The sequence below is a fragment of the Aquarana catesbeiana genome, linkage group LG01 (assembly GCF_042186555.1).
Source record: "Aquarana catesbeiana isolate 2022-GZ linkage group LG01, ASM4218655v1, whole genome shotgun sequence".
NCBI lineage: Eukaryota > Metazoa > Chordata > Amphibia > Anura > Ranidae > Aquarana > Aquarana catesbeiana.
The window spans coordinates 957758678-957768143 of NC_133324.1; the positions used below are offsets into that span (position 1 = coordinate 957758678).

Below are 9466 nucleotides of genomic sequence, written 5' to 3' on the forward strand. Positions count from 1 at the left end.
ATAGGGGGTGATTAATCTTATAAGTGTGCCTTATGTTTTTCAACATTTCAATTACAAACACACATATTCATAATATTTGACTGCTGTTGTTTACTAATGTTTTGGTGTAATCTGAAATAAAATTTTTGTTATTAAAGTCCTTATCTTTTTTTTTTGCACTCCACAGTTTCCTACAAGTCCACAGGAATGGCAGACTGTGGCCTCCCAGTTCGCTGACCGTTGGGACTTTCCCAACTGTGTCGGGGCGATTGACGGGAAACATGTCCGGATTGTGCCACCACCGCATTCGGGGTCTTATTTCTTTAACTACAAGGGGTTCCATAGTGTAGTTTTGATGGCGGTGGTCTCGGCACATTTGGAGTTTATGTTTGTGGATGTGGGGAAGAACGGCCGGATGTCTGATGGAGGAGTCTTTGCACAGACCGAGCTGTGCCATCGTCTCCAGACCGGTGGCCTGGAATTGCCACCTGATGACGATAATGTGGATGGACTCCCCTCAGTTTTTATTGCTGATGAAGCATTTGCTCTCTGTGAGAACTTGATGAGGCCGTTCCCCCAAAGGACACTCACCCCTGAGAGGAGGGTATTTAATTATCGGCTGGCCAGAGCAAGAAGGGTTGTGGAGAATGCCTTTGGTATTCTGGCCAGCCGGTTCCGTATCTTCCTTACGGCTATTAATTTGGCGGACTATAAAATCAACCACGTCATCCTTGCTTGCTGCATCTTGCATAACTTTTTAAGGAGACATTCAGCTACATATCTATCCTCTGTTGGGCCTGAGGCCAGACTGGAAGAGTCTAGTAGCACTTTCACAGGCCTAGAAATTGGGCGTATTGGCTTGGCCCCCCGAACCGCACGTCAAGTGCGTGACCGTTATGTCAATTATTTTAATGGTCGGGGGGCCATTGCTATTCAGCAACAGCTGTAAGTTTATATCAAAAATAAAAAAGAAAATTGGTTTATCTAAATATCTTGTTTTTATTGTTGTTTACCTTTAAGTTATGTCTGTCTCCTAGTGCACTTGTAGTAGTGTCAAGTGCGTTTCGCTTTAGTTAATCAGGCCCACAAAAACAACCCCGAAATTTTGACTTCAAGAAACAGCCACACACATTGTATAGTGTAAAAAATTTTACTTGGTGCACATTGAAAGGTGCATTTTTTACCATATTTTTTTTTTTTTCAAAAATATTTTACGTTGTGTAAAAAAATACTATTTTAGTAAATTATTCAAGCCATTTTTTCTCAAAAATATAGACCTTTATCTAACAAGATTTACATACACAACAGTGTTTTTAGAAACAAAAATTAGAATATAAATGAACTTACAAAGTTCAACAATATTTCGAGAACGGTGCATGTAATGTCACCCTTGGAAATTGTTCATTTATAAGATGCTCAAAATTGAGCTTTAAGAAAGGGTCAAGTCAACATGTGCTATCTCCTATCATGGGAGAGCAATGTACGTGTTTTGTGTGTGCAATCCCATTTTTGGTTCCTCTCACCACCAAAGAATTTTCAGGATGAAGGGTTTGCAAACACAAAACAAGTACATTGCTAACCCATGATGGAAGATAGCACATGATGACACACCGTGTGCATCACACATTTTAAATTTGGGTATACCCCCAAAATATTCCAAAAATTTTTGATAACAAAATAACTTCACAAGGAAATGAAGAACATGATTGATGTTTTTAGGCCAAACGTGATTATATTCGGCCCAAAACATCAATCATGTTCTTCATTTCCTGTTGCATGGAGTCCAGGCGAAGTTTCATGCTGTGAATTTGTTCACGCATTTGATCTATGTGGCCATTCCACAGCATAATCTGGCCAATTAATCTTTGTGCACTGTCTGTGGTGAAGTGCTCTGCCGCTTGGCCTTCCACAACCAGAAACTCACCTAAAACGAGTGAATAAAAACAAGGTTTACAATATGCACGCCAAAATACAGTAAAACTGAAGCTGGGGTGTCAGTCACTCACTTGGTGGGCTTGAAACCTCGCACACTTCCTCCACCTCTCCTTCCTCAAGGTCGTCGGGTGGGCGTGGTCTTGGGCTGGGGCTTGGGGTAGGTTCGGCCTCAGGCTGGTGACTTGGGGGGGTCCTGAGATCCTTGGACTGTTGTCTGAGTCTTTTCTCCCCTATGAGATTAGAAAAAAAGGTATAGTTAAAAAACAATGATCTTTTATGTTTTAATAAATAAAGTAGAACGTTGGTTAATATTTTTTGGAAATTTTCACAGATGCTGACACCTCAATGATCTCCTATGTGTATTACCCCTCAAAAATTTCGTTATGGTCACATAGTACACTAGAAAATGCATTTCCTTAGCAAAATGCGTGGGAATGCTGAATAGCTACATGGCTAAAATGACCGCCATCAAAACTGCCCCATCATATTCCTATATTATAAATCAGTACATGGTGTGTCTGTCCCCTCCCCCTGGGCTCTGTAATCAGAGCTGAGATGCTCCAGCCACCTCCCCCCTGTGTATAACAGAAGCTTGGGTAACCATGGCAACAAAACAAACACAGTACACTCTGATTAATGTCTAAAATGTCACGAAATGACCTCTAAACAAAAATCTTTTTCTCCAAAATTTAAAAAAATCTCAAACAGAAAGGATATAGCCAGATAGATGAATATTTAGTGAACATTGTAAAGTTTGTTTGGTGTCTCTAGGTGAAAGTATGAAGGACCGGAAACTTTTGGGAGCGGAAGAGGAATTTGAGGATTTCAAGCATGCTCCCATTGAATTCAATGTTGAAAAAAGTGAATAAAAAATTATTATTTAAGAAAGTATAAATGTTATTAACAAATTTTAAAATGACCACACATCAGCTAAAAGAGACGAACATTTTAATAGTTGAATGGTTTTAATAGCTGAAAGTATGCAGAAGTTACGCAGAGCCAAAAAACGTACGGAAGAAAAGTCTAAGTAAATTTAGACACAAATAAAATCGAAGAACAATAGTGGGACTGCTAAATCATTCCCACTAACTATAGTGCTCGTGAGTCCAGATGTGGAAACAGCTGCTGTGTCCTGTCCCTACATTACACTGAATCATTTTGGATGAAGCATTATATTTTCAAACACATCTACACCACATCAACTCATTGTGGGAATTCGCAAAATTATCAAGCCATAAATGTATATCCAACCCTGTACCATCGTATTTGGCGAAAAAATAACGTCACTTTCTAAAGTATCCGATCTATTCCAAAGAACGGTATTTACGAACGATGCAGAAAAACCGCCAAAAATAAGGATCAGCATGCAAGTTCTGTATCTCAATAGTAAAACACAAGTACTTACTTTTTTTCAAAAGCTTCTTTATTCGCCAATATTGCTCTGGCTCACGACTTTTTATGTCAGACCACCGCTTCCGCAATTGTTCTTTCGAACGTTTTGTCCCAAATTTCTCTTCCAGAGCAGTGACAACTGAGGACATTATTTTGTCCTTTCTCAGATTGGGTTGTGTGTACGGTCCTTTTTTGCCATCGTAGTCCTCCCTTCTTAATATGGACACCATCTCCACCATCTCTCCAAAAGCCATGTTGGTGGCCTTATATCTCCTCCGGGATGTGGATGTTTGGGGCTCCGGGCTTTCCTCCGCGCTACTTGCACTTAATCGCTCCGCCATCTTTTGCTATCTACTCCCACTGCGCAACGAAGAGTGAAGGGGCGGGGCCAAATCGTACTTACGAACGTCAGGGGCGGGCGACGCAGGCGGAGCATGACACATGCGCAGTGTATATAAAGCTAGTACGATGGCCTATGTATGTCCGTGCGGAAGTAGCGAGCGTCACAAACGAAGGTAAGATTAAAGTGTGTGTGTGTGTGTGTGTGTGTGTGTGTGTGTGTGTGTCCTAGATTACAACACAAACTAATCCTGAGATTTGGGACTGACATTTAAGTTTTGATCTCGTGTCTTGTCTTGCAGAAATAATGAATCCCTTTAAAGAGGAAGAGTTTTTGACACATTTCATTGATCTCTATGAGCAGAAGAAAAAACCTCTGGGAGGTCAAACACCCCCAATATTATAATCGTGATGTTAGGAAGGCAACACTGGGCACACTTTTAGAGTTTGTGAAGACTCGACTCCCCCAGGCAGACCTCAAGTTTGTGGACAGGAAAATAGGTATCTTGCGTAATATGTATAAGCGGGAACACAGAAAAATCCTGGAGTCGCTGAGATCCGGGGCAGCAGCTGACCAAGTTTATGTACCCAAGTTGTGGTATTACCACAAACTGCGATTCCTGGATGAGCAGACCGAAGCCAGGCAATCCCTTTCCACCCTTCCCTCCAGCCTTCCCTCCACCCTTCCCTCCACCCTTCCCTCCAGCCTTCCCTCCACCCTTCCCTCCAGCCTTCCCTCCAGCCTTCCCTCCACCTCCACCCCAGCTGAGGAGTCCCAGGATGAACTGGGCCTTTTCACCATAGATGAAGTGGATGCGCCCAGCTTCAGCCAGGTATACTTTTTTGGAACATTTTGGGATTGTGTAAATGTTATTAATGATGTTAAGGTGTTAATTTTGAAAGTGCTTCATCAAAAATCACTTCTGCACAAAGAGTAATATGTAGACATATCACTAGACGTAACTTCTGATCTTGTTGATCATCTGAAATAATGGTGTGGTGAAATAGATAGCCTTTACTATTTTGTGTAATTATCTTTGAAAGTTAGGAGCTGAAAATTGTGTGTGATTGCATAACCGAAAATTACAACTATGTCCCTTTTTTTTACACAGGATGACCTCAGCCAGGAGGAGGCCTTGCCCAGTGGGAGAGAGGAGGAGGCCTTGCCCAGTGGGAGAGAGGAGGAGGCTGTGGCTGGGCCAAGTAGAAGCCGCACAGAGTGTCAGGTGCCTCCCCTCCGCATTCTCCACCAAAGGCCCAGGAGGATGACTGCAACAGAGCAGGAATCCCTAGAGCTCATACGGGAAGCAAGCCGGATCCTGAGTAAACCTCCCAATGTAGAGGAGGCGTATGGCACCTATATAGCCGGCAGATTACAGGAGTTGGAAAAGGGCCAACGCCTCCTCTGTGAGGGTCTATTTTTCCAGGCTTACCAGAAGGGCTTGAGAGGGGAGCTTACTGCTAACACATATATAGCAGATGAAGCCACTCCTACTCCTCCTCCTCCTCCTGCCCCAAGTACACCACCAGAGGCACAACCTCCGAGGAAGGCTGCAGAGAAGCGTGGAGGGAAGGCTGCAGAGAAGCGTGGAGGGAAGGCTGCAGAGAAGCGTGGAGGGAAGGCTACACGGAAGAGTCGAAAGTGATTGCCTGGTTTCTGTCTGGTCTGACTGTGCTCCCTGTGCTCCCTATAGTCGCAAGATACCTATTTTCTTGTCCTGAAACTTGATGTGTGTCCTGGGGGACGAAAGGCTTCCCAGATTCTAAAAGTGTGTCCAGTGTTGCCTTCCTAATTTTTGTGTTTATTAAAAAAATACTTTTGGGTTTACCTTACATTCTTGCCTATGTCTTTGGATTAAAAGACGCCATTTTGTTTGGGAGTAGGCAGGTACAGGTCGAAAAGACTATGGGGTTGATTTTAGAAAAGCAAATATTCTGTGCACTTTGCAGAGGGCAGTTGCCCTCTGCAAGTGCAATTGCTCCAGAGCATCAGAAATTAGTTAAAAGCTTGACTTTGCAAAGAGTACCCAATCCTGTGCAAGTAAAACCAAAAAAATAACCTTTTTGCTTGCACATGATTGGATGATGGAAGTCAGCAGAGCTGCTTCACATTTAATAAAGCTTGGGAGCAACTGCTCTTGCAGAGGGCAAATGCAATTTCAAAAATGCACAGCCTTTTTACCTTTAGGAAAGCAACCCCTATGTGTGTTTTTGTCAAATAAAAAGAATTTATTTTGATTTTACATGATTTTAGGAATCAATCAGCAGAGCTTCCCCGAATTTAAGCTCTTGCCCTCAGTTTTTATGCGACTGCACTTCCAACAAGTGCACTTGGTGTGCAATTTCTCAAGTGAACGTTTCACTTGATATTCTTAAATGATTTAAGCCTTTTGTCAAAAACAAGCTCGGGGGAAGCTCTGCTGATTTTTTCAGAAAAACATGTCAAATAAAAATTAATTGTTTTGGTTTGGGCTTCCTTGCATGTGCCCCTCGGATCCACAGCGAACACACTTCAAAATGCTCTTTATGTGGAATTATATGTATAATTAGCAATTGGAGTGAAAAATGATTTTGCATTTGTTAAATACACCCCCCTATGTCTAATGAACAAGGGACAACAACCTCATTAAGGTTCTTTAAAACAACACAAAATATGAATGTTAATTGTGGTAACTTGAAAATACACACCAAAAATGTGGTTAGCATTTAACACACATTGTAAAATAGCTAAAGTGTTGAAATAAAAAAAAAAAAAAAATATTTTACAATTAAAAATTTATGGAGATCTGGCTGTTACAAAATATTATATTAGTCATGGCAGGAGGATAAATCACGAAGAAAGAAGTTTGTGAGAACTCTGTGTGAATATAAAGCAGAAAAACAACTTCATTCCTCTCGCATTATCAATCCTAAAAAAAGGCTGTATTAAAAGACGACAGAAGAGGAATGTGCTAGCTTCAAGACGAAGGCTAGTTTTACCAGACCGAGCGCTTCCGTCTTGTAATTGCTTCAGAGCATGCGTCAGTTTGAGTCCGTCGGACTAGCACACAGACGATCGGTTTGTCCGCTAGAAAGAAGAGTCCGTCGGATAAATTTTAAACAAGTTTCAAATCTAATTCCGTCCAACTTTTTAGAAAACAAAGTCCGCTGGAGCCCACAGACATCGAATTGTCCGACGAAATCCAGTCCGCCGTAAAGTCCGCTCGTGTGTACGCGGCATTAGTGTAAGTGTCTTATTGGATAGATCCTCCACTTCTTATGGGGCGTACACACGGTCGGACTTTGTCTACAAAAGTCCAACGGACGCCGACGGACTAAAGCTGGCTGGTAATCCGATCGTGTGTGGGCTTCTCCGGACTTTCAGCAGACTTTTTTCAGCCTCAAATCCGACGGACTTTAGATTTGAAACATGCTTCAAATCTTTACGTCGTAACTACGACGGACCCCAAAATCCGCTCGTCTGTGTGCTAGTCCGACGGACAAAAACCCACGCTAGGGCAGCTATTGGCTACTGGCTATGAACTTCCTTATTTTAGTCCGGTGTACGTCATCACGTACGAATCCGTCGGACTTTTGTGTGGTCGTGTGTAGGCAAGTCCGTTCGTTAGAAAGTCTGCTGCAAGTCCGCCGGAAGTCTGTCGGACAGGCTGTCGGACTTTTGTAGACGAAAAGTCCGACCGTGTGTACGCCCCATTAGTCCTCTATCCAGCTGATGCTGTAAAGATAGCAGAGGTTTGTGTCTTGCTTGTCACCATAATAACAGGTGTAAGAGGACTCGTTGGGGTTGGTGACTGTAGTGAAGTAAATGTCAATGTTGTTGGGTACGTGACTTATGAGGGAGTCCAATTCACAGGCCTCAAAGTATAGAACCAACTTTTTGTACTTATTGCCATACATGTACTGAATGGTCTTGTTCGGTTCCTTGAAGTGGAGGTCATCACTGGGAAAGGACAGCAGACCTGGAGCTCTGTAATTAGTGAAGTAAATAAAGATATGGTTCTTAGGTCTACTCTTAATCACCTTCCCAGATCCTTTTCCCTTCACCGCCTCTGCGTCACCAGAAAGTTGTCGGGAGTGAGGAACTTATTTGTGAAGTCCTTCTTCAGTTCTCTCGCATACACGCCTTTTCTGTACCAGTTTATAATGATTGCTTTGGCTGGATTCTCTTCATTATCTGGGATATCATCATACATCACTACGATCTGCTCTTCATGGATGCCTTTCTGCTTGACAATTTGATAAGCGTGGCACACTTCAGCCTGATGTCTATCGTTGTACCAGCCATTGGAGCTGGCCACCAGGACCATCTACTGCCTCCCCTCCATCTTCTGGGTCATTGATAGGCATGGATGTGGCCAGGACAGTGAGGCTGATGATTTGTGTTACTGGAAGCATCTTGGATGAAGTAAGTGGACCCTGCTCCCCTTCAGAGGTCTGCGGTCTAGGTTTTATCATGGTGAAGAGACCACAGATTGTGACTTCAACAAAATAAAAATGGAGATATGGATGGATGGGGGAGTTTGATTTGAATAAATACTTGGTATTCTTTAATATTGCATATCAGCGAGTAAATACAGTGGCTAACGTGTTTCGGTGAATAGTCTTGACCACAGCACACATAAAAATGAAAACAGAACATATACATATACGCATTTATCGATCAAAAGTCATTTAAGAAAAAGGTCCATATCATAACGATGATTTATACCTAGAGGCATTTTGGTTTGGAGGTTAAATATCCACCACACCTTCCGCTCAAGGAGTTTGTGGTGGAGATAATTTTAGCTCTTTCTAAACCCAGGACAACAAAAGATGCCATATTGCCACAATGGACATAGTTAAAATGTTAAGGAACATTAGACACATTTTTGTCATTACTATATGAGGCAGAGAAACTCTGCAAATTTAGATCTCCAAAACTCCCATTTCAACTCCTGTATCTAATAAACTGGATAATTCTTGTTTGAAAGTGGGAGTAGGGTTACCTTTCAGGACACGGTATGTGGAGGGATCTTGTAACTGACATAAGGCCTCATCCCTATAATCATCTGCTTTAAGAACACCAACCAAGCTGCCCTTGTCTGCCTCTCTTATCACTATGCTTTTGTACATATTCGCTATCACACCATGGATCAACAATTACCATCCAAAGGTTTCTTTTATTGGGAGAGATCACATCATAGAAATAAGTGCAAAGTTTCGGAGCTGCGCAGGGCTCCTTCGTCAGGCATGTTATGAGATTTGAGGCTGGTAATGACAGATTGACAGAATTGTCTTTTACCAAAATTTGGATCGATTGTCCTTTTCTCCTTAAGCTGTACAAGTTCCTTCTCCCCTAGGGTCTGAAAGTACTGCAGTACTTCTGGTTGTTCACTGGACAATACTATTTGTCACCTTTTTATATGTAATATCTTTGTCAATGCCAAAAACGCCCCCAGTGGTCTCCGACTGAAAGCCTCTGAAGAGTGGATCTTATTGTCTGATCCTGAAAGTTAAAGGTAACATTACTTATTTTCTGAGATTCATCTACATGGGAGACCTCAGACGGACCCCCCGGGGTAGAAAAGTGTTTAAGTACCACATTATGTACAAACCTATTTTATGTCTAGTAAAGTTTTAAATATGTCAAAATGCATACAGGGAGCAAAGGAAAGGCCCTTGGAAAGTAAAGGCATTTTAGCAGGTGACAAAGAAATGTAAGAGATAAATCACATCAGCCATAGAATCTAACATCAGTCACCTTTGTCAGTCCCTCTTGCTGAGGATATTGCATTTGGATAAATACTCTCTCCTCTTATCATTAAGGACATAGCTAGAACAG

The 9466-nt window shown here is 42.1% G+C and overlaps 1 pseudogene; it reads right to left on the reverse strand.

The window, feature by feature from the left end:
* LOC141128494 (legumain pseudogene) overlaps positions 1-8100 on the reverse strand; it is a 54895-nt pseudogene extending 46795 nt beyond the window's left edge.
* Between the last annotated feature and the right edge of the window lie 1366 nt (positions 8101-9466).